The sequence below is a fragment of the Bubalus kerabau genome, chromosome X (assembly GCF_029407905.1).
Source record: "Bubalus kerabau isolate K-KA32 ecotype Philippines breed swamp buffalo chromosome X, PCC_UOA_SB_1v2, whole genome shotgun sequence".
NCBI classification, from domain to species: domain Eukaryota; kingdom Metazoa; phylum Chordata; class Mammalia; order Artiodactyla; family Bovidae; genus Bubalus; species Bubalus kerabau.
The window spans coordinates 82,007,646-82,034,197 of NC_073647.1; the positions used below are offsets into that span (position 1 = coordinate 82,007,646).

A 26,552-nucleotide genomic window follows, 5' to 3' on the forward strand; every position below is an offset into this window, starting at 1 on the left:
AACACTTGAACGCTGAGTAAATTGCACAAAACAACTTCTGAATGCTGGCAGAGGACATCAGAGACCCAGAAAAGCAGCCCATTGTCTTCAAAAGGAGGTAGGAAAAAATATAAAAGATAAAAAGAAAGACAAAAGAGGTTGGGATGGAGCTCCATAGTGGGAAGGGAGTCTTAAAAAAGAGAGAAGTTTCCAAACACCAGGAAACACTCTCACTGCCAAGTCTGTGGCGAGCCTTGGAACCACAGAGGGCAACATAACCGGGAGGAAAAATAAATAAATAATTAAAACCCACAGATTATGTGCCCAATGGCAACTCCCCCAGTGGAGAAGCAGTGCAGACGCCTGCATCCGCCACTAGCAAGTGGGGGCTGGGCAGGGAGGTGCGGGCAACATTGCTTAGAGTAAGGACTGGGCCTGAACGCCCCGAGGGCAATCTGAGGAAACTAACTTGGGAAACCAAACCAGACTGTGGGATAGTTACCACTTGAAAAGCCCTAACCTAAAACACTGCCAGGCCCGCTCACAGAACAAAGGACTGAGCAGAGCTAGCCGGCTGCAGGCTGGACCATCCCCCTCCAGTGACAGGCAGGTGAGGGCAGCCAGAGCCAGAAGGGGGCAATTGCAGCACCAGAGAGGCATTATCTACCAAACTGCAATCAGGCTTCATTGCTAACCAAGACTTCTTGGGATTCTGGATGGTCAACATCCGCCTGAGATGGTGCGCAGGTTGTATACCCAGAAAACCGAGAGGCAGGGGCAGGGGAGGTGATAAGTAGCAGTGAATGCACTCGCCAAACACCTGGTCACCTGAGCTGCTTGGACCTGGGAAGGGCACAAAACGCAGACCCAACCGAGTCTGTGCCTCTGAGGACTACCTGAGTACCTGAACTTGAGCAGCTTAGACCTGCGAAGTACATACAACCCAGGGCCAGCCTCAGACAGTTCCCAGCAGAGTAATCTAGAGCCTAAGCAGTGTAGACAGGGAAAGCACACATGCCATGAGTGGGGGCAAACCCAGTGTGGCCGAGACACTGCAAGCACATGCCAGTGTTATTTGTTTGAAGCATCCCTCCCTCACCACAGCATGACTGAACAAGTGAGCCTAAAAAAATGTCCACCACCGCCCCCTTGTGGCAGGGCAGAAATTAGACACTGAAGAGACCAGCAAACAGAAGAAGCTAAAACAAAGGGAACCTCCTTGGAAGTGACAGATGCAAGAGATTAAAACCCTGTAGTTAGTACTGACTACATAGGAAGGGGCCTATAGATCTTGAGAAATATAAGCCAGATCAAGGAATTATCCGAAAATGAACTGACTGCACACTGCCCACAGCAACACCAGAAAAAGTCCTAGAAACATTTTTACTATTTTTACTATCATTCTTTAATTTTTTTTTATTTTTAAGTCCTCTATTACTCCTTTAATTTTCATTTTTATAACCTAATATTACTTTGCAAAAAAAAAGACACCCTATTTTTTAAAGTAAACTTAATATATATATATATATTTTATAATTTTTGTGACTTTGATTTTTTTAATATTGAATTTTTGAAAACCCAACCTCTACTGTAGATTTTTAATCTTTGCTTTATGGCATTTGTTATCAATTTTGTACCTTTATGAACCCAATCTTCAGTACCCATTTTTACTTGGCAGCGAGATTACTGGCTTGACAGCTCTCTCCCTCTTTGGACTCTCCTTTTTCTCCACCAGGTCACCTCTATGTCGTTCCTCCCCCTCTTCTTCTCTACCCAACTCTGTAAATCTCTGTGTGTTCCAGATGGTGGAGAACACTTAGGGAACTGATTACTGGCTGGGTCTGTCTCTCTCCTTTTCATTCCCCTCTTAATCCTCCTGGACACCTCTGTCTCCTTCCTCCCTCTTCTCTTCTCTGTGTAACTCCGTGAACATCTCTGAGTGGTCCAGACTGTGGAGTGCACATAAGGAAGTGATTACTGGCTAGCTCGCTCTTTCCTCTTTTGATTTGACCTCATCTCATCCTGGTCACCGCTATCTCCCTCATCCCTCTTCTCGTCTCCATGTAACTCTGTGAACCTCTCTGGGTGTCCTTCACTGTGGAGAAATGTTTCATCTTTAACCTAGATGTTTTATCAACGGTGCTGTATAGATAAAGAAGTCTTGAGGCTACTGTAAAAATAAGACTGAAAACCAGAAGCAGGAGGCTTAAGTCCAAATCCTGAGAACAACAGAGAACTCCTGACTCCAGGGAACATTAAACGACAGGAGCTCATCAAACGTCTCCATACCTACACTGAAACCAAGCACCACCCAAGGGCCAACAAGTTCCAGAGCAAGATATACCACACAAATTCTCCAGCAACACAGGAACATAGCCCTAAGCTTCAATATACAGGATGCCCAAAGTCACTCCAAACCCTTTGACATCTCAAAACTCACTACTGGACACTTCATTGCACTCTAGAGAAAAGAAATCCAACTCCACCCACCAAAACACCGACACAGATTCGCTAACCAGGAAACTGTGACAAGCCACCCGTACAACCGCACCCACAGTGAGGAAACTCCACAATAAAGAGAACTACACAAACTGCCAGAATACAGAAAGGCCACCCCAAACACAGCAATATAAACAAGATGAAGAGACAGAGGAATACCCAGCAGGTAAAGGAACAGGATAAATGCCCACCAAACCAAACAAAAGAGGAAGAGATAGGGAATCCACCTGATAAAGAATTCCAAATAATTTTGTGAAAATGATCCAAAATATTGAAAACAAAATTATTCAGAGATAAACAGCCTGGAGACAAGGACTGAGAAGATGCAAGAAAGGTTTAACAAGGACCTAGAAGAAATAAAAAAGAGTCAATATATAATGAATAATGCAATAAATGATATCAAAAACATCTGGAGGGAACAAATATTAGAATAAGGGAGGCAAAAGATAGGATTAGTGAGGTAGAAGATAGAATGGTAGAAACAAATGAATCAGAGAGGAAAAAAGAAAAACAAATTAAAAAAAATGAGGACAATCTCAGAGAACTCCAGGACAATGTTAAACGCCCCAACATTTGAATCATAGAGTCCCAGAAGAAGAAGACAAAAAGCAAGACCATGAGAAAATACTTGAGGAGATAATAGCTGAAAACATTCCTAAAATGGGGAAGGAAATAATCACTCAAGTCCAAGAAACCCAGAGAGTCCCAAACAGGATAAACCCAAGGTGAAACACCCCAAGACACATATTAATCAAATTAACAAAGGTCAAACACAAAGAACAAGTAGTAAAAGCATCAAGGGAAAAACAACAAATAACACACAAGGGACTTCCCATAAGGATAACAGCTGATCTTTCAATAGAAACTCTTAAGGCCAGGAGGGAATGACAGGACATACTTAAAGTGATGAAAGAAAATAACCTACAGCCCAGATTACTATACCCAGCAAGGATCTCACTCAAATATGAAGGAGAAGTCAAAAGCTTTACAGACAAGCAAAAGCTGAGAGAATTCAGCACCATCAAACCAGCTCTCCAACAAATGCTAAAGGATCTTCTCTAGACAGGAAACACAAAAACGGAGTATAAACAAGAACCCAAAATAATAAAGTAAATGGCAATGGGATCATACTTATCAATAATTACCTTAAACATAAATGGGTTAATGTCCCAACCAAAAGACAAAGACTGGCTGAATGGATACAAAAACAAGACCCCTATATATGTTGTCTACAAGACACCCACCTCATAATAAGGGACACATACAGACTGAAACTGAAGGGCTGGAAAAAGATTTTCCATGCAAATAGGGACCAAAAGAAAGCAGGAGTAGCAATACTCATATCAGATAAAATCGACTTTAAAACAAAGGCTGTGAAGAGAGACAAAGGAGGACACTACATAATGATCAAAGGATCAATCCAAGAAGAAGATATAATAATTATAAATATATATGCACCAACATAGGAGCACCACAATATGTAAGACAAATGCTAACAAGTATGAAAGGGGAATTTAACAATAACACAATAATAGTGGGAGACTTTAATACCCCACTCACACCTATGGATAGATTAATGAAACAGAAAATTAACATGGAAACACAAACTTTAAATGATACAATAGACCAGGTAGACCTAATTGATATCTATAGGACATTTCACCCTGAAACAATGAATTTCACCTTCTTCTCAAGCGCACATGGAACCTTCTCCAGGATAGACCACATCCTGGGCCATAAATTTAGCCTTGGTAAATTCAAAAAAATTGAAATCATTCCAAGCATCTTTTCTGACCACAATGCAGTAAGATTAGATCTCAATTACAGGAGAAAAACTATTAAAAATTCCAACATATGGAGGCTGAACAACACACTGCTGAATAATCAACAAATCACAGGATAAATCAAAAAAGAAATCAAAATATGCATAGAAATGAATGAAAATGAAAACACAACAACCCAAAACCTGTGCGACACTGTAAAAGCAGTGCTAAGGGGAAGGTTCATAGCAATACAGGCATACCTCAAGAAACAAGAAAAAAGTCAAATAAATAACCTAACTCTACATCAAAAGCAACTAGAAAAGGAAGAAATGAAGAACCCCAAGATTAGTAGAAGGAAATAAATCTTAAAAATTAGGACAGAAATAAATGTAAAAGAAACAAAAGAGACCATAGAAAAAAATCAACAAAGCCAAAAGCTGGTTCTTTGAGAGGATAAATAAAATTGAAAAATCATTACCCACGCTCATCAAGAAACAAAGGGAAAAAATCAAATCAATAAAATTAGAAATGAAAATGGAGAGATCACAAAAGACAACACACAAATACAAAGGATCATAAGAGACTACTATCAGCAATTTAATGCCAATAAAACAGATAACTTGGAAGAAATGGACAAATTCTTAGAAAAGTACAAATTTCTAAAACTGAACCAGGAAGAAACAGAAAATCTTAACAGACCCATTACAAGCACAGAAATTGAAACTGTAATCAGAAACCTTCCAGCAAACAAACGCCCAAGTCCAGATGGCTTCACAGCTGAATTCTACCAAAAATTTAGAGAAGAGCTAACACCTATCCTACTCAAACTCTTCCAGAAAATTGCAGAGGAAGGTAAACTTCCAAACTCATTCTATGAGACCACCATCACCCTAATACCAAAACTTGACAAAGATGCCACAAAAAAGAAAACTACAGGCCAATATCACTGATGAACATAGATGCAAAAATCCTTAACAAAATTCTAGCAATCAAAATCCAACAACACATTAAAAAGATCATATACACCATGACCAAGTGGGCTTTATCCCAGGGATGCAAGGATTCTTCAATATCCACAAATCAATCAATGAAATGCACCACATTAACAAATTGAAAAATAAAAACCGTATGATTATCTCAATAGATGCAGAGAAAGCCTTTGACAAAATTCAACATTCATTTATGATAAAAACTCTCCAGAAAGCAGGAACAGAGGAAAATACCTCAGCATAATAAAAGCTATATGTGACAAACCCACCACAAACATTATCCTCAATGGTGAAAAATTGAAAGCATTTCCCTTAAAGTCAGGAACAAGACAAGGGCGCCCACTTTCACCACTACTATGCAACATAGTTTTGGAAGTTTTGGACACAGCAATCAGAGAAGAAAAATAAATAAAAGGAATCCAAATTGGAAAAGAAGAAGTAAAACTCTGCAGATGAATTGATCCTCTACATAGAAAACCCTTAAAATTCAACCAGAAAATTACTAGAGCTAATCAAAGAATATAGTAAAGTAGCAGGACATAAAATCAACACACAGAAATCCCTTGCATTCCTATAAACTAATAATGAGAAAATAGAGAAATTAAGGAAACAATTCCATTCACCATTGCAACGAAAAGAATGAAATACTTAGGAATATATCTACCTAAACAAACAAAAGATCTATATATAGAAAACTATAAAACACTGGTGAAAGAAATCAAAGAGGACACAAATAGATGGAGAAATATTCCATGTTCATGGATTGGACGAATCAGTGTAATGAAAATGAGTATACTACCCAAAGCAAACTGTAGATTCAATACAATTCCTATCAAGCCACCAACGGTATTTTTCACAGAGCTAGAGCAAATAATTTCACAATTTGTATGGAAATACAAAAAACCTCGAATAGCCAAAGCAATATTGACAAAGAAAAATGGAACTGGAAGAATCAACTTGCTTGACTTCAGGCTCTACTACAAAGCCATAGTCATCAAGACAGTATGGTACTGGCACAAAGACAGAAATATAGATCAATGGAACAAAATAGAAAGCCCAGAGATAAATCCATGCACCTATGAACACCTTATCTTTAACAAAGGAGGCAATAATATACAAAGGAGAAAAGACAATCTCTTTAACAAGTGGTGCTGGGAAAACTGGTCAACCAGTTGTAACAGAATGACACTAGAACGCTTTCTAATACCATACACAAAAATAAACTCAAAATGGATTAAAGATCTAAATGTAAGACCAGAAACTATAAAACTCCTAGAGGAGAACACAGGCAAAACACACTCTGACATAAATTACAGCAGGATCCTCTATGACCCACCTCCCAGAATATTGGAAATAAAAGCAAAAATAAACAAATGGGACCTAATTAAAATTAAAAGCTTCTGCACAACAAAGGGAACCATAAGGAAGGTGAAAAGACAGCCTTCAGAATGGGAGAAAATAACAGCAAATGAAGCAACTGACAAACAACTAATCTCAAAAATACACACGCAACTCCTACAACTCAATTCCAGAAAAACAAACGACCCAATCAAAAAATGGGCCAAATACCTAAACAGACATTTCTCCAAAGAAGACATACAGATGTCTAGCAAACACATGAAAAGATGTTCAACATCACTCATTTTCAGAGAAATGCAAATCAAAACCACAATGAGGTGCCAATTCACGCCAGTCAGAATGGCTGCGATCCAAAAGTCTACAAGCAATAAATGATGGAGAGGGTGTGGAGAAAATGGAACCCTCTTACACTGTTGGTGGGAATGCAAACTAGTACAGCCACTATGGAGAACAGTGTGGAGATTCCTTAAAAAACTGGAAATAGAACTGCCATATGACCCAGCAATCCCACTGCTGGGCATACACACCCAGGAAACCAGAATTGAAAGAAACATGTATACCCCAATGTTCATCGCAGCACTGTTTATAATAGCCAGGACATGGAAGCAACCTAGATGTCCATCAGCAGATGAATGGATAAGAAAGCTATGGTACATACACACAATGGAATATTACTCAGCCATTGAAAAGAATACGTTTGAATCAGTTCTAAGGTGGTGGATGAAACTGGAGCCTATTATACAGAGTGAAGTAAGCCTGAAAGACAAACACCAATACAGTATACTAACACATATATATGGAATTTAGAAAGATGGTAATGATAACCCTGTATGTAAGACAGCAAAAAAGACACTGATGTATAGAACAGTCTTTTGCACTCTGTGGGAGAGGGCAAGGGTGGGATGATTTGGAGAATGGCATTGAAATATGTATATCATATGTGAAATGAACTGCCAGTCCAGGTTCGATGCATGATACCGGATGCTCAGGCCTGGTACACTGGGATGACCCACAGGGATGGTATGGGGAGGGAGGTGGGAGAGGGGTTCAGGATGGGGAACATGTGTACACTCATGGCAGATTCATGTTGATGTATGGCAAAACCAATACAATTTTGTAAAGTAATTAGCCTCCAATTAAAATAAATAAATTTATACTTAAAAAACCCCACCAAACCAAATCAAAGAGGAGGAGATAGGGAGTCTACCTGAAAAGGAATGCAGAATAATTACAGTAAAGATGATCCAAAATCTTGAAAACAAAACAGATCTACAGATAAGTAGACTAGAGACAAGTATTGAGAAGATGCAATAAATATTTAATAAGGACCTAGAAGAAATAAAGAAGAGTCAATCAATAATGAACAATGCAATAACTGAGATTAAAGCACTCTGGAGGGAACCAACAGTAGAATAACTGAGGCAGAAGATAGGATAAGTGAGGTGGAAAATAGAATGGTGGAAATAATGAACAAGAGAGGAAAAAAGAATTAAAAGAAATGAGGACAACCTCAGAGACCTCTGGGACAATGTTAAGGGCCCCAACATTTGAATCATTGGTGTCCCAGAGGAAGAAGACACAAAGAAAATGCATGAGAAATTATTTGAGGAGATAACAGTCAAAAACTTTCCTAAAATGGGGAAGGAAATAGTGGTGCAAATCCAAGAAACCCAGAAAAACCCAAACAGGACAAATCCTTAGGTGAAACACCCAAAGACACATATTAAACAAACTAAGAAAACTCACACACAAAGAGCAAAACTTAAAAGCAGCAAGGGAAAAGCAACAAAGAACACACAAGGGGATCCCCTCAAGGATAACAGGTTATCTTTCAAAGAAATTCTTTAGGCCAGAAGGGATTGGCACAACCAAGATTAATCTAACCAGCAATCCATCTCATTCAGATATAAAGGAGAAATCCAAAATTTTGCAGAGAAGCAAAAGCTGAGAGAGCTCAGCACCACTAAACCAGCTCTTCAACAAATGCTAATGGATGTTCTCTAGACAAGAAACACAGAAAAGTTTTATAAAAATAAACCCAAAACAACAAAATAAATGGTAACAGGATCATGCTTATCAATAATCACCTTAAATGTAAATGGGTTAAATGCTCCAACCAAAAGACAAACACAAGCTGAACGGATACAAAAACAAGAACCTTATATATGCTGTCTACAAGAGACCCACCTCAAAACAAGGTACACATACAGACTGAATGTGAATGGAAAGAGATATTTCATGCAAATGAGAACCAAAAGAAAGCAGGAGCAGCAATACTTATATCAGATAAAATACACTTTGAAATGAAGACCATGGTAAAAGAAAAAGAAGGAAACTACATAATGATCAAAGGATGAGTCCAAGAAGATAAAACAATTATAAATATAAATGTACTTGACACAGGAGCACCACAATATGTAAGACAAATGCTAAGAAGAATGAAAGGGGAAATTAACAGCAACTCATAATAGTGAGGGGCTTTAATACCCCACTCACACCTACGGATATATCAAGCAGCCAGAAAATTAGCAAGGAACACAAGCTTTAAATGATACAATGGACCAGTTAGATCCAATTGATATCTATAGAGCATTTCACCCAAAAAAAATATTTTCAACTTTTTCTAAAGTGCACACAGAACATTCTCCAGGACTAATCACATCCTGGGCCATAATTCTAGCCCTGGTAAATATTAAAACATTGAAATCATTTCAAGCATCTTTTCTGATCACAAACTGGTAAGATTAGATGTCAACTACAGGGGAAAAGAAACTGTTAAAAACACAAACATATATAGGCTAAACAACATGCTTCTGAATAACCAACAGATCACTGCAAAAATAAAAATCGAAATCAAAATATGAATAGAAACAAGTGAAAATGAAAACATGACAACCCAAAACCTATGGGAGTCAGTAAAGCAGTGCTAAGAGGGAGGTTCATAGCAATACAAACCTATCTCAATCAACAGGAGAAACATCAAATAAACAACCTAACTTTACATCTACAGTATCTAAAAGAACAAGAATAACCCCAATGTTAATAGAAGGAAGGAAATAATAAAAATTGAAACAGAAGTAAATGAAAGAGAAACAAACTAGACTATAGCAAAAATCAACAAAATTAAAAGCTGCTTCTTTGAGAAGATAAATAAAATAGACAAACCATTAGCCAGACTCATCAAGAAACAAAGGGAGAAAAATCAAATCAATAAAACTAGAAATGAAAATGGAGAAACCACAACAGACAACACAGAAATACAAAGGATCATAAGAGACTATTATCAGAAAATATACGCCAATAAAATGGACAACTTGGAGGAAATGGACAAATTCTTAGAAAAGTATAACCTACCAAAACTGAACCAGGAAGAAATAGAAAATTTTACAGACCCATCTCAAGCACAGAAATTGAAACTGTAATCAAAATTCTTCCAAGAAACGAAAGTCCAGGATCAGATGGCCTCAAGGTGAATTCTACCAAAAATTTAGAGAAAAGCTAACATCTATCCTACTCAAACTCTTCCAGAAAATTACAAAGGAAGGTAAACTGCCAAACTCATTCTATGAGGCCACCATCACCCTAATACCAAAACCAAAGATGCCACAAAACAAGAAAACTATAGGCCAATATCAGTGATGAACATAGACGCAAAAATTCTCAACAAAATTCTAGCAAACTAAATCCAACAACATATTTAAAGGATCATACGTCATGACCAAGTGGGCTTTACCCCAGGGATGCAAGGATTCTTCAATATTTGCAAATCAATCAATACGATACACAATTTTTCAAATTGAAAGATTACAAGCCAAATGATTATCTCAGTAGATGCAGAGAAAGCCTTTGACAAGTTACAACAGTGACTTATGATCAAAACTCTGCAGAAAGCAGGAATAGAAGAAACATACCTCAACATAATAAAAGCCATATATGACAAACCCACAGCAAACATTATCCTCAATGGGAAAAAAAAAAAAAAACAGAAAGCATTTCCTCTAAATATCAGGAACAAGACAGGGGTGCCCAGTCTCACCACTACTATTCAACAGTTTTGGAAGTCCAAACCACAGCCATCAGAGAAGAAAAAGAAATAAAAGAATCCCAACTGGAATGGAAATAGTAAAACTCTGTTTGTGGATGACATGATCCTCTACATAGAAAACCCAAAAGACAACACCAGAAAACTATTACCAGCTATAATTCCACTAGCAAAGTTGTGGGATATAAAATTAATACAGATAAATCCCTTGCATTACTATACAATAAAAATGAGAAAATAGAAAGAGAAATTAAGAAAACAATCCCATTCCCATTCCAACGAAAAAAATACTTGGGAATAAGTTTACCTAAAGAAATGAAAGACCTACATATAGAAAACTAAAAAAAAAAAAAAACTACTGAAAGAACTCAAAGATGACACAAAGAGATGAAGAAATATATCATGTTGGTGGATTGGAAGAATCAATATAGTGAAAATGAGTATATTACCCAAAGTAATCTACAGATTTAATGCAAGTTACCAACGGTATTGTTCACAGAACTAGAACAAATAATTTCACAATTTGTATGGAAAAGCAAAAAAACTCGAATTGCCAAAGCAATCTTGAGAAAGAAGAATGGAACTGGAGGAATCAACCTGCCTAATTTCAGACTAACAAAGCTACAGTCACCAAGAAGGTATGGCACTGGCACAAGGACAAAAATATAGATCAGCGGAATAAAATAGAAAGCTCAGAGATAAACGCAAACACCTATGGACACCTTATCTTTGACAAAGGAGGCAAAAATATACAATGCAGAAAAAACACTCTTTAACAAGTAGTGCTGGGAAAACTTGTCAACCACCTGATAAAAGATGAAACTAGAACATTTTGTTACACCATACACAAAAATATACTCAAAATGTATTAAAGATCTAAATGTAAGACCAGAAACTATAAAACGATTAGAGGAAAACATAGGCAGAACACTCTCTGACATACATCACAGAAAGATCCTCCCATGACCCACCTCCCAGAGTAATGTAAATAAATGAAAAAATAAACAAATGGGACCAAACTAAATGTAAAAACTTTTGTACAATGAGGGAAACTATAAGCAAGGTGAAAAGGCAGCCTTCAGAATGGGATAAGGAAGTGGTGGTACATATACACAATGGAATATTACTCAGCTATTACAAAGAATGCATGTGAATCAGTTCTCATGAGGTGGATGAAACTGGAGCCTATTATACAGAATTAAGTAAGTCAGAAAGAGAAACACCAATACAGTATATTAACACATATATATGGAATTTAGAAAGATGGTAACAATGACCCTATATGCAAGACAGAAAAAGAGACACAGATGTAAAGAACAGACTTTTGGACTCTGTGGGAGAAGGAGGGTGGCATGATCTGAGAGAATAGCATTGAAACATGTGTATTACCATATGTAAAATAGATGACCAGTGCAAGTTTGATGCATGAAGCAGGGCACTCAAAGCTGGTGCTCTGGGACAACCCAGAGGATGGAAAGGGAGGAGGGTTCAGGATGGGGGAAAACATGTACAGTCATGGCTGATTCATGTAGATGTATGGCAAAAACTACCACAATATTGTAAAGTAATTAGCCTCCAATTAAAATAAATACATTTATTTAAAAACAATAAAAGGCAAGTGGCTCACACACACACACAAAAAGAAACAGATCCACACTTGACTGGCTTTTGTTTCTCACAGTGAAGTCCTCTGTAACCCCAGTTGCTTTATTCTTCCTAGATATACAGTTCACAGAATCACACACATGCTTTAGTATAAATTAACATAACTAAGAATAGAAGAACATTAAGGGCTTTTCTATACAGATGCAAAAAAATCTTCAACAAAATATTAGCAAACTGAATCCAACAACATATAAATGGATCATATACCATAATCATCTTGGAGTTATTCCAAGGTCACAAAGATGGTTCAACACTCACAAATCAATAATGTGATACATCACAATGACAAAAGGAAGGATGGAAATCAAATCACATGATCATCTCAACAGACACAGAAATAGGAGTTGATAAAATTCAATATCTGTTCATCAAAAAAGAAAACTCTCATCAAAGTGAGTACAGAGGGATTCTATCTCAACATAATAAATACCATTTATGACAAACCCACAACCAATATAATACTCGAAGCCTTCCTGCTAAATTCAGTAACAAGACAAGCATGCCCATTCTCACCGCTTCTATCTAACATAGTAGTGGAAGTCCTAGCCACAGAAGTCAGACAAGAAAAATAATAAAAATTATCAAAATCAGAAGGGAAATGAAAAAATTCACAGTCTGCAGATGATATGATACATTATAAAAAATATTCTAAAGTCTCCACCCAAAAAACTATCCGAATAAATGATTTTAGCAAGTTTTCAACATATAAGATTCATATACAGAAACATGTCACAATTCTATGCACTAATAATGAAATATTAGGAAGAAAAATCATGAAAACAATTCCACTTGAAGTTGCATCAAAAAGAATAAAATACCAAGGAATGAACTGAACCAAGAAAGTGAAAGATCTGTACTCCGAAAACTATAAAATACTGATGAAAAAAATTGAAGATGATACAAAGAAATGCAAATATATCCCATACTGTTGGTCTGGGAGAATTAATCTTTTATAAAATGTCCATACTACCAAAAGCAATATAGAGATTTAATACAATCCCTATTAAAATACCCATGACATTTTTCACAGAGTAGATCAAATATCCTAAAATTAATATGGAATGACACAAAACGCCAAACTGCCAAAGCAATCTTAAGAAAAAAGTATAAAGCTGGAGATAAAAACCTCTCAGACTTCAGACTATAATACAAAGCTACAGTATCAAAGCGGTGTGGTATTGGCACAAAAACAGACATAGATCAATGAATGGTACAGAATAGAGATACCACAAATAAACCTATGCACCCATGATCAACTAATCTATGAAAAAGGAGTCAAGAATATTCAATGGAGATAAGACAGACTTTTCAACAAGTGGTGCTGGGAAAACTGGACACCCACATATAAAACAATGAGATTAAAACATTCCATCGTACCATATATAAAAATAAACTCAAAATGGTTTAAAAGACTTAAATGTAAGAGCAAATATCATAAAACTCCTAAAAGAAACATAGGCAGAATATTCTTTGACATAAATCACAGCAATATTTTCTTGGATCAGTCTTCTAAGGCAAAAGAAATAAAAGCAAAAATAAGTAAATGGCAGCTTGCTCCTTAAAAGCTTTTGCACAGCAAAGGAAACCACTGATAAAAAGAAAACTCTACCTACAGAATTGCAGAAAATACTTGCAAATGATAAGACTACTAAGGGGTTAATATCCAAAATATGCAAACAGTTCATAGAAATTAACATGAAAAAGCCAATAAAAATGGGCAGAAGGCTTGAATAGACATTTTTGCAAGGAAGCACATGGTCAGGAGGTGCATGAAAAGATGTTCAACATTGCTGATTGTTAGAGACATGCAAAAATAAAAGCAACAATGAGATATCACCTTACATCTGTCAGAATGGCTATCATCAAAGTGTACACAATTACAAACATTGGAGAGGATGTGGAGAAAAGGGAACCTTTGTACACTGTTGGTGAGAATTTAAATTGGTGCAGCCACTGTGGAAAACAGTATGAAGGGGTCTCAAAAAACTAAAAATAGAACAACCATATCACCAAGCAACTCCATATTGAATGCATATACAAAGATACAAATTAAAAAAGATACATGCACCCCAATGTTCATAACAGAACTATTTACAATAGTGAAGATATGGAACCCACCTCCCATATTACTCAGCCATGAAAAAGAATAAAATTCTGTCATTTGAAGCAAAGTGGATGGACCTACAGAATAGTATTTCAAGTTAAATAAGTTGAATACAAATACTGTATGATGTAACTTATATATGGAATCTAAAATATAATACCAGTTAATGTATATGCAAAACAGAAACATGGTAACATTAAGAATTACAAAAGAATTAAAATATGAACCAAATTTTTGAAATTTACTTTTCACTTGACATGCCTCTGCATAAAAATAATTTTATTGACATAAATGATGTAAGTTCTCACATAAATTTTTGTGCTAGATAACTGTAATATTTCAGCTTAATGTGAAGATAAACTTATGCTGCTGCTGCTAAGTCGCTTCAGTCGTGTCCAACTCTGTGCGACCCCATAGACGGCAGCCCACCAGGCTCCCCCGTCCCTGGGATTCTCAAGGCAAGAACACTGGAGTGGGCTGCCATTTCCTTCTCCAATGCATCAAAGTGAAAAGTGAAAGTGAAGTCGCTCAGCCATGTCCGACCCTCAGCGACCCCATGGACTGCAGCCTTCCAGCCTCCTCTGTCCATGGGATTTTCCAGGCAAGAGTACTGGAGAGGGGTATGCACTGTAACTATTTTTATGGATGAGAATTAAAACTTTATTAAGTTTAAAAAGTAAAGTATAAACAAGACATTATAATTCTGTAATGATAAAATATGATTTTAATCTATATAGTACCTTAAACATTTTACTTAACAAAACAGAATATGCTACACCATCTTTTGTAATCCCTAAGTAAAGAAAATACTGCAATAAAGCAAAGCTTCACAATCACTAATCATCTTTAGAAGAGTTTCTGTAATTAAAAAATGCTAAGAGCAGCCAATCTTCTCTAAAGTGCTCCTTGGTGCATTGCTAATAAAGACATCTGATAAAAGACAACTTTGGATCTTTCCTCACTCTTAAATCAGTAAATATTTTTTCAATATCTATTAATATGAACAGCTAGTAATAGAGGCAGGCATAGCCCTTGCTCTCAAATGTCAAATTTATTTTAAATGTAACAAACTATAATTAATAATAAAATTAATTTAATTAATAACATTTAACTTCTCCTTTCATTGCATCTACTGGCTTCCCTGGTGGCTCAGATGGTAAAGCGTTTGTCTACAATGCAGGAGACTCAGGTTTGAGCCCTGGGTTAGGAAGATCCCCTGGAGAAGGAAATGGCAACCCACTCCAGGACTATTGCCTGGAAAATCCCATGGACAGAGGAACCTGGTAGACTACAGTCCACGGGGTCGCAAAGAGTCAGACACGACTGAAAGACTTCACTTTCACTTTCTTTCACTTTCATTGTATCTGCTATTCTATAATCCATTCTCTTCAGTCAGTATTAGCTCCTTCCAATAGAAGAATATAAATCACATCTGTTAGGCAGTGTGCTTTATTTACTAGTGTGGTTGCCTCATGTCATTATTTTAGAATGATTGTTTCCAATAATTATATATTAATTAATTTTATTAAGTCCAATTCACAATTAATATATTAATTAAAATTTAATTAATACATTAATTTCAACAGTCATACAAGGAAGACACTAAACAAGAAATGGACATTTTTCTGAGAATGTGTTTATTAAAACATAGTGCTATGAACCTTTAAAGACAGATTCAGGTTCAAATCTTTAATATTGAAGGATCTTCTGTAAAATATTACAAAATAAGTGTTTTTATATATTAATACTTTGTGAAATCTGGGCAGCTGAGCCATTAAAGATCAAATATGATCTGCAGAGCTAAGATGTTTCAAAACACCTTACCTTCTATCCACAGATGAACTTCAATAGGAGAAGATGTCACAGCTGGATATCGTCAGAAAAAACAACTTGTTTTTGCCACGTCTCAGAATGGATAAATAGAGAAAGTCTTCTGACGGTTAATGTTTAAGGCTTAGATATTCTGAGTAGCTAAGGATTAAATAACAGAATTTAATCAGGTTCAGGCCTTATCTATTTATACAGACTGCATTATATTAGCATATGCTATTAGGTATGGGAGTTTAGGGTAAAATTTGTTGTTGGGGTAATATAGTCCACCATTAAACAATTATGCTACTATTTACTGATTGCCTCTTTAGTAAAATACAAAACTCAAATATAAATCTGAATGAAATACCAATATATGCTACAATGTGAAAAAATCCTGAAAACCTGCTAAGTGAAAGAAGCCAGACAGATAAGGTTGCATAGTGTGTGATTCCAGTTAGTTGAAATATCCAGAACAGATAAATCCACAAACACAGAATAATTAGTGGTTTCCAGGGGTTATAGGGAGGCAGGGAATGCTATGCTATGCTATGCTAAGTCACTTCAGTCATGTCCGACTCTGTGCGACCCCAAAGATGGCAGCCCACCAGGCTCCCCCATCCCTGGGATTCTCCAGGCAAGAACACTGGAGTGGGTTTCCATTTCCTTCTCCAATGCATGAAAGTGAAAAGTGAAAGTGAAGTCACTCAGTCGTGTCCGACTCTTAGCGACCCCATGGATTGCAGCCTACCAGGCTCCTCCGTCCATGGGATTTTCCAAGCAAGAGTACTGGAGTGGGGTGCCATTGCCTTCTCCGAGGGAGGCAGGGAATAGTGATTGTTTAATAGGTACAGGGTTCCATTTTGGGATAATGAAAATGTTTTGGAAATAGAAAGTGATGGTTGCACAACACAGTGAATATACTAAATATCTCTGAATTGTAGACTTTAAAATAGTTAATTTTATGTCATATGAGTTTTATCTTAATAAAATAAAAATAAAACTACAAATATAAATCTGACACAACTTCTGTCCTAGAGGAATTGTGAATCTATTAAGATCAAAAGTACATCAACAGCATTGATAACTAGCTTAAGACATTTACCATACAGACCAGAGCTAAAGAGTTAACACTTAAAGAAACAGATTAATGGAGGAGGTGGCATCTGAGTCAAGGCAAAGAAGACTAGAAAGAAAAGAACCTTAAGGGAAGAATAGTATGTTGATGTATGGCAAAACCAATACAATATTGTGAAGTAAAAAAAAAATAATAATAATAATTTAAAAATATGAAAAAAAAAAAATCACACAAAAAAGAGAAGAATAGTAGTATTTGCTCTATCTACATCAGGAGTGCATTGTGAGATCCATGGAAAGAAAAATGAGAACACTTTCTAAAATGTAAGACATTCATTACAGAAATGTGAATCATTATTAGTACCGGTAATTTTGAAGCTTAAAGTTGTTGCAGTCTGCAGTGTTCCTACCTGTATTACTCAGCTCTTGAAACCCACAATAGGGAAGATACAAAGGATATATTAATGGCATTTATAAAGTAATATTGTGATAATGCAGATGCTCTTAGAATCAACTCTTCCCCTTCCATTTACTGTCTTTAAACTTTATAACTGTGTATGTAGAAATGCTTTAACTTGAGTCGTTGATGTTAACATTAAACAAATGGTCTGAAATCATAGCCAAAGCACTCTGGAAAAACACTTCAACATAGGTCTCACTTTCCCAGCCTAAATAAGTATGACCAAATTAAACGAGTGGTACTGCCATGTTTTGTTTTGCTTTTTTCTGGCCCTCCACTGAGCCAATTAACTCATGTCCTGCCTTATACAGCCACTTCTTTATCTACTAGAGAATATTTTGTTTACCTTAATCTTGTTTGTCAAGAAACCTGGGTTTGAATATCTTTTAAACTGCAGATATGACAAAGGGCTGCCATGCTTTCTAGAGCAGCCAAGTCCAAAAGAACTTTCTGCAATGTTGGAATATTCTACATCTGAACTATTCAATACAAATGGCCACATATGTCTGTTAAGCATGTAAAATATGACTAGTGGGACTTGAGAACACAATTTTAAATTTTGATTAATTTTAACTGACTGAAATGTTAATAGTCACATGTGGCTAGTGGTACTGGACTGGACAACAGAGTTCTAGAAACTATAGTCAAGTATTAGGGTCATGGTCACTGCCATACATCAATATAAATGTCATAATTTTTAATATATATATGAATATATATATATAGGCTTCCCAGTAGTTCAGCAGTAAAGAATCTGCCTGCAGTGCAGGAGATACAGGAGATGCAGGTTCAATCCCTGGGTCAGGAAGATCCCTGGAGAAGGGCATGGCAATCCATTCCAGGATTCTTGCCTGGAGAATCCCATGGACAGAGGAGCCTGGCAGGATACAGTCCCTAGGGTCGTAAAGAACTGGAGATGACTGAAGCGACTGAGAGCGTGCACGTGCGCGCGCGCACACACACACACACACATATATATACACACACACACACATATATATATATATCCCTTCCCTCTTGAGCCTCCCTCCCCCACACCACCCCCTCAATCCATCTCTCTAGGTCATCACAGAGCACCAGTCAGGGCTCCCTGTTATATAGCAGCTTTGCACTAGTTATCTATTTTACACGTTAGTTTTTATATGTCAATGCTACTTTCTACCACCACAACATTGTAAAGCAATTATGTTCCAATTAAAAAGGAAAATATTAGGGTGATATATCTGGTAGACATTCTCAGATTAAAAATGAGGGTTGTTAGGGGAATAGGAAGATCTGAAAAAATCCTAATGCTTACTGTCAGATTATCTGTAGCTTTAAAATGGATGAAGAAACTGGCAATGAGGCTACCAGCACTGGCATGCTGCTAGTCCTTCTCTGATTTCCCCCTCACCTGAGGTGTGAAGTTAAGTGAGGCTGCACAGAGGTAGGGGGGTGGATAAAAGAAAGGACTTTTGGTAGTCTCCAGTGGTGAACTAACCTCCAATAGCTTTCAGTTACTCTGAAAAAAAATATAGTTAGCATAACAGAAACCCTTAGTGAAGTTCTGGCATCGAGCAGAGAGTCTGTTAAAATAAAGAGGGAAAATGTTTATGTCATTCGAGCAGAATCAACAAATGGGTAATATGGGGTTACTATGTGCCAGGCACAGTGAATTTCATTAATTAAAAGATGTGGTTGTGCTTACTATGATTGTGTAATATTACTTAAAATCCTTCAAGGAAAGCAAGTTTTGGTGTGCAATGGCTTTCTTTCTTTCTTTTTTTTTTTTTTTTTTTTTTTGCTATTTAACATTACTCCTTGAAATCTACCTAAATGGCTTTTCTCTTTTTGTTCTCTTTGTTTTGGTCTTTCCAGTTTCTGCTGCTTTCTTCTTTTAACTCCAGATAAGTGTTACCTGTTTTGTACTCTTGCATCTCCACGTGGCTGTTTATGCAAAATATTCACCAAGAGTTTTCATCTCAGCTTTAAAAAAAAAAAGGAAACAAAACTGTCAAAATAATTTAAAAATTAGTGATCCAATTTCCCTTCTCAAGATCTCAAAGTGCATTCTTCTGAATACTGACTAGCTTTGAATATTAGTTTATTTCCAAGTACATTCTTTTATGTAGAAAGGTCTGGGTCTACAGTCTATGTAGCAAGATTCAACTTGAATGGCCCTAATTACTAGCGTTTTAATTAAGCTTAATGTATTTTAAATGTACAACTATAGACGTTCTATTATCCATATCCAAGACAATAAGGTGTTAAAATTTTAAACAAACAAAATATTCTAAAGGATATAATCAGCTGATCTGGGCAGGGTGGATTTCTTTATCCATAAGAAAACAATATAAATAATGCAGAGAGGGATTATTATGTTCTTATCATACAGGAAGAATAATTGACTCAGGGAACTAAAAAAAAAAAAAATATACAGTTGATATCTAATCATAAGGTTGGAATTCGACGGCTAGAACAGCCGTCAGAGTTCGACAAGGCAGCAGCGCGCGTTTGCTAACAGCTAAAATTCTGTGGTAAATTTTCCTCATGTCGAGCTGAAGTTAGCCTACTCTAAATTCGCGCCCCCACACCCCCATTTTCCTCCTTGTTCTGCCTCAGGCTGTCCCTGTGAAGGAAATCTCTGGAGACTCTCACCTCAGAGAGACTCCTCCAATCTATGGTCCTGTCCCACCAAGTTGTCAGTTAGCCAAACTAACTGTCCCCTCACTCCCTTTTTCCGTCCTCGGTTTTTCTTAGGACACTTTCCCTGCCTGTCCTCACCCAAAAGCCTCCCACTAGTCTGTCAGGACCTCCATCTGCAATGCGAAGCTTCGAGCAGAGCTGCGAGACTGAGGCAGCCTGACCACCTGAGGCCAAGGGACCAAAGGCCTCCCGGTTACTCTGACTCTCCCCGTTCCTCTGCCCTGGCAATCCGGTGGGCCTCCTCCCCTCCACAACTACCCGCGTTTTGTTAGACCATATCGCCTTACAGGGCTTTCAAATGGATGCTCCTCAGAATGGTAAACGCCTCCCGCTACAGCCGCACCCGAGGGTTACAGCAAGCCGCCTTCCTACTTGCCTCTTCCCCTACCCTCTCCGGCCAGACGCCGCGGGGGCAGGATTCCCTCAGCTACCAACAGGGCGGTTGGGCAGGGGAAGGACAGGTCCCGGTTGCGCTGCGCCCAGCACGCGGGTCACCGCGGCCCTCAGCGCCCAGCGCATCCCAAGGAACCGCCGGCTGCGGGTGACGTAACTCTGCCCCGACCTGGCGCGCGGGGGTGGGGTTAGCGGTGGGGGCGGGGGAAGTGAGCGGAGAGGAGGTGGGGGGAGTGTTGGGGGGGGCCGGCCGTTGGCTGGGGAGGTGGTCTTCGCCTTTTACCCGCACTTAATAGCTGTTGAAAAAGTTTGTTTTCCCTGCAATGCTGTACAAATATCTGTGCGTGTACTTTAAGGGGTCTAAAAGAAGATTAATCACAGAGAGACGCGCGCACACACACACACACACACACACAATCAAGGTGAGCAAGAATTCAAAGCAACAAGAAAACTAATCTGGAAGCAACAGGTGGTCAGATTTCTCAGTGAAATAAACGGTCGAAGGAATGCTGAACCAATGTGAAACACCCCTCTCTAGCGTTTATGGGAAATCCACTTTTTTTTTTTTTTCCTTTAAGCTTTTAGACCTAGAAACTGAGGCCTCGAGTTGAAGGCGTGGGGGCGGGGATGGGGGAAGGCTACAACTAGGATCTCTAGTAGCCTTACAGTCTCACGATTAGTTCAAGTAGCTTCCATTTTGAAGTGCTATGGATTTAGATAATATGCTGGTTTAAAGTGGACCCTTGCTAGTACTCAGTGTTCAAAATTAAACTTAGAATATTTTGTTTCTTTTGAACACAAATTGTCACCGGAACACTGAATCCCTTGACCTTGTAAATTTATGAACCCTGTTTTAAACAAAGCTGAAATTCTCTCATGCTATTAAACCTCAATATGATACCTGAGTATTTCTTTTCCTTCACCAAGTGCTCTTGAAGCTGTGCGGCCTTACATGGTACCATAATAGGCGAACATATTTATGTTTAAACTCCTTTATCAAAGCAAACGTCTAAAAGCTGTAATGAGCTAACTCAAAGTTTCTATTAATAGCCCTATTCACTGGAAAACATTTCTAATGTATTCCATATCACCAAAGGAAGTCATCTGGTCCACAAAATAGAATATTTAAATACTGAATGTAGCTAGAATGAACCTAAAAAAAATAATTTTATCTAATTCCCTCATTTACTGATGAGAAAATGGAGACCCAGATAGAAAAGAGTTGTTTCAAGTCACACAACAGTTTAGTGGCAGAACTAGAAAAAGAATCCAAACATCTGAACCTCAGTGCTGTGCTCCATCCACCAAACCCCAAACATACTGGAATTAAATGATATCTCAAGCAAATGGTGAAAGTTTGGAAAGATGTCACATGTATCTGTCTCCTGGGATCTAGACACAAGAAGAGATGATAAAAACCAAAAAGAAACAACCAAAAAAAAAAAATTTCCAAACACTAATGATGTGAAAGGAAAGCAGAATATAGTGAGTGGGAAGAGGTGGAAGCAAATAGAAAACTGTGTTTTACAGGTGTGAACATATATGAATCACTTCTGACCAGATGAAATTATTACAATCCGTTAGGAAGCAGGAAGATTCTGGCTCCCATCCACTTTTACAAAAATAGATGTTTCCCACTTTAATCATCTATCTCAATGGGGCTTCCTTCCTGTTTCCTCAAACTCTGAATCTTATCTGTATCTGCTATATAAACTTAAGTAATCATTATTATTATTATTGCTACTACTGACATAATTTCTGGATTCCTGCAGCTCAAAACTGTCTTTTCAGCAGTTGAACATGTCATTCAAAAGTGTGTGTATTCACAGAAGCTAGATTAGAGCTAGCACATTCAAATTGTGGGATTTTACTTTTTGTTGTTTAATTAGCAGGATATAGTTCTGTGGAGCTGGGACATACCACTTCATTTGCTGTTATTCTCCATGGTTTCAGCTTCATACAAATTAATCTGATAGACTGACCTCTGCTAATTTGTTAATAATTGTTGACAAACTCCCTTGTAAGATAATTGTAATTTAGCAGTAGCTTTGTGTACTGAATGACAATCTGAGAAACCTGTCAAAATTTAATGACTCCTGAATCCCCTTTTGTTTGCCCATTAAAATTATATGTATAAGACACACATATGTAATGTATTAAATATTCATATGTTTATAAGTATGCTGCTGCTAAGTCGCTTCAGTCGTGTCCGACTCTGTGTGACCCCAGAGACAGCAGCCCACCAGGCTCCCTGGTCCCTGGGATTCTCCAGGCAAGAACACTGGAGTGGGTTGCCATTTCCTTCTCCAATGCAGGAAAGTGAAGAGTGAAAGTGAAGTCGCTCAGCCGTGTCCAACTCTTTGCGACCCCATGGACTGCAGCCTACCAGGCTCCTCTGCCCATGGGATTTTCCAGGCAAGAGTACTGGAGTGGGGTGCCATTGCCTTCTCCAGTTTATAAGTATATATACACATAAATATTTATGTGTATGTATAATAAAGACAACTAAGAATAAGAAACACAGTAGTAAGGTTTATGAATATCATATCACAGATTTCAAAGGACTTTGACAAGTATTTTCTAATTTCTTTCAGCAAATGATGTGCTATTTACCAGAAAGCAAAACTAAATTATTATGAGCCATTGCTACATTTTGTTAACACAGCCAGTTAGATTTTTGACTTGATAATAACTGAGCTAAAACTCAGGAGGGGATATGTATGTAACAAGTACCTTACAAATAATCTCTCGCATCTGCATCATGCCATGTGAGCTGCAAAGCATCTCTACGTATATTACATTATTTGAGCCCCACAGCAACACTTTTAAAATGATTGAGAGGAGAGACTTTTATATCCATCAGACGATTAGAAAACTGAAGCTCAGGGGTTTAAATTATTTACCCAATGCATCATTGCCAGATAAGTAAAACTGCTGATACTTAAACCCGAATTGTCTAACTCCTGTATCAGTGTTCTGTTACCCCAGAGATTGAGGAACAATTAATTGTATATCACAAACACAGGATTTGACTTTCTGGACAAAAAACTATTCTAGCTCCAATCGTATCTCTCAAAATATTCTTTCCCTGTCCTCTCCTATTCTTCTTCTCACACTTTCTGACAAATATAAACTTTTATGCACTTCCTTGATGATACTCTTTACTTCTTGGAATTGAACTATTATTCAATGCAAATGATCCCCAAATCCTCATTTACAGGCATATCCATCTTTACACACGTTGTTATCAACTGATATAAGTTGTCAAAACCAACCAGCTTGTTCAGAATGGCTCTGCAGTTCTTCACGCAAAAAAAGAACACTCTGTTTATTACATATATATATATATATATGAAGTTTTATATATATATATATAATTATAGAAAATTCTGTGTATATATGAATTTACAGAACCTTCCATAATTAAAAAGAGATCTGCTAACAAAAGTCTAGCTGAGTGAATTGGTATTAGAGTGGAATAGCCCAGGCATATTGAGGAAGCCAAAGGAGAAAAAAGATTCAGAATGATGGTGTTTATTTTCAAACAGATAAAGGCATTGGACTTACTGATAAGAAGTCACTGATGAACTTGGAGTGGTTGAAATCCAAATTTCAATTACTATTAATAAATATAAAAGCAACCACAATTATTGAGCATTTACTCCATGACAGAAATTGCACTCTAGTTTACTTAATTTCTAAGGTAAAAAATATGCATTATAACATAAATACAAAAGGGGCACACATTGTAGGTGTAAAACTCAATGAATTCTCCCAAACTGCACCCTCCTTTACTTTATTTTTTTTTCATGTAGTTGAAAATATTTTATTTTATTTTTATATACATATATATATTTTTTGGAGTTTTTTTTTTTAATTTAAATTTTATTTTATTTTTAAACTTTACATAACTGTATTAGTTTTGCCAAATATAAAAATGAATCCGCCACAGGTATACATGTGTTCCCCATCCTGAACCCTCCTCCCTCCTCCCTCCCCATTCCATCCCTCTGGGTCGTCCCAGTGCACCAGCCCCAAGCATCCAGTATCGTGCATCGAACCTGGACTGGCAACTCATTTCATACATGATATTTTACATGTTTCAATGCCATTCTCCCAAATCTTCCCACCCTCTCCCTCTCCCACAGAGTCCATAAGACTGTTAAGCACGTCAAGATCAAGAAACAGAACATTACCTACACTAAGCACCTTTTAAAATAAAGTATTTCATTTTTTAAACAACTCAGTGAAATGGTTATTTCCTTTTTCTATATGATGAATCTTGCTCAGAGATGTAAACATGTTCATGATTACCCATCTTAGAAATTTCAGAGAGGAGTTTAAAGTATTTCTCTCAATCTGCAAAGTTCATGCCACACATTTACCTTTAAAAAGTTAAACAGTGATATAAAAACTAAATATAGGACTGAAATTTGAGAAAAGATTTGAGACGTTTGAGAGAAGAGATGATCCTTGGGGATAGTTGAAGACTGAGGGGAAGGAGCTGGTGGTAAGGAAAGATCAAAGATACAAGAAAGAAAAAAGTTAGGTTGCTGAAAGAGATGGGCAGTAAAAGGCTAACCAAGAAAAAAAGGAACACATCCTTTTAAACAGAAGGATAAGCAGATGAACCTATAGGGAAATACTGAGGTGGAATGGAGATTGTAGAGTGAAGCAAATCCATCTATATTGAAAATGAGAAGCACTATGTTAGCTTGAGTTTTAAGTATCATTTCAGGGGAAAAAAAAAACATGCTTTATTTAAAGTGAGAAGGTGAAAAAAAGAGAATAATCAACTGACATTTATTGAATACTTAAAATACTCTGGGTATTCTTCTAAGTAATTTACATATTTTGGCTTATGCAATCTAATAAATAACCCTGCAATATAGGAACAAATGATCTCCCCATTTTACAGATCAAGAAACTGAGTTAGGTATCCGACTTAAGTTAACATAAATAAACTAATAATTTGTGGATTCAGAATTTGAACCCAAGCCATCTGGTTCCAGATTCCTTGCACATAGACAGATGTGAAAGTGTTTGTTCACAAGAGAATGAGTGTCAAGACACTCAATAGATGAGAGAGATGGGCAAATAGGGCAGGAGGAGAGGTATAGGGATAGGTAGAATTGAATTAAATGGTAATGAAAACATGGAAGAGAGAAGATCATGCCTTTATGTGAAAATTCTGATGTATTGGATATGAATAAAATATAATCATGAAGCAACATTTATTAAAATGCTATCAAAGCTAAAAAAAAAAAAAAAAGAATGGCTTCATAGTCAGACACTGAGACCTGAATTGATGTCTCAGCATGGCACTTACTAGATGTGTACTAGTAAGTATAGAGAATGTGTAAATTATCCTAGTAAGAACCATTCTGCAGAAGGTCTATTGAAATTAAGAGCATTAATTTGAGCTATATCTCCCACTTTACCACCTCAACACCCTTAGTTTTTAAACTCTCTGCCAAAATTTGCAATATATGTGTACGCAGTGAGAATCTCTGTACATAGTGTTTTATGAGGGATGTAAAAAAACACACATAGTCACTCAAATTCCCCAGTAGCCTGTCATAGTGGGTAACATTTTCATTCCTTCCTTTGGGTTTAAAGCCCAAATCTGAAGGTTCCAAAAATGACAGAATAAATCTCATTTGTATTCATTAACAACTTACTGGTGGTTTATCAATTCCCTAGCCAAAAGATTGAGGAAGAGGACATT

At 37.1% G+C, this 26,552-nt stretch overlaps 1 protein-coding gene across 10 annotated transcripts in view; it reads right to left on the reverse strand.

The window, feature by feature from the left end:
- The window catches only part of LOC129640338 (uncharacterized), a 478,862-nt gene extending 457,866 nt beyond the window's left edge, over positions 1-20,996 (reverse strand). For 8 of the 10 annotated variants that reach the window (XR_008708748.1, XM_055565611.1, XM_055565605.1 and 5 more), the window contains exons 1-3: positions 20,719-20,996; positions 19,644-19,711; positions 16,225-16,371 (exon numbers count right to left, since the gene is read on the reverse strand). The gene's annotated coding sequence lies outside the window, so the exon portion shown is untranslated. Of the gene's footprint in view, positions 1-16,224; positions 16,372-19,043; positions 19,248-19,643; positions 19,712-20,718 lie in introns of all 10 variants that reach the window. The other 2 variants (XM_055565607.1, XM_055565608.1) reach the window with 2 other exon arrangements.
- Between the last annotated feature and the right edge of the window lie 5,556 nt (positions 20,997-26,552).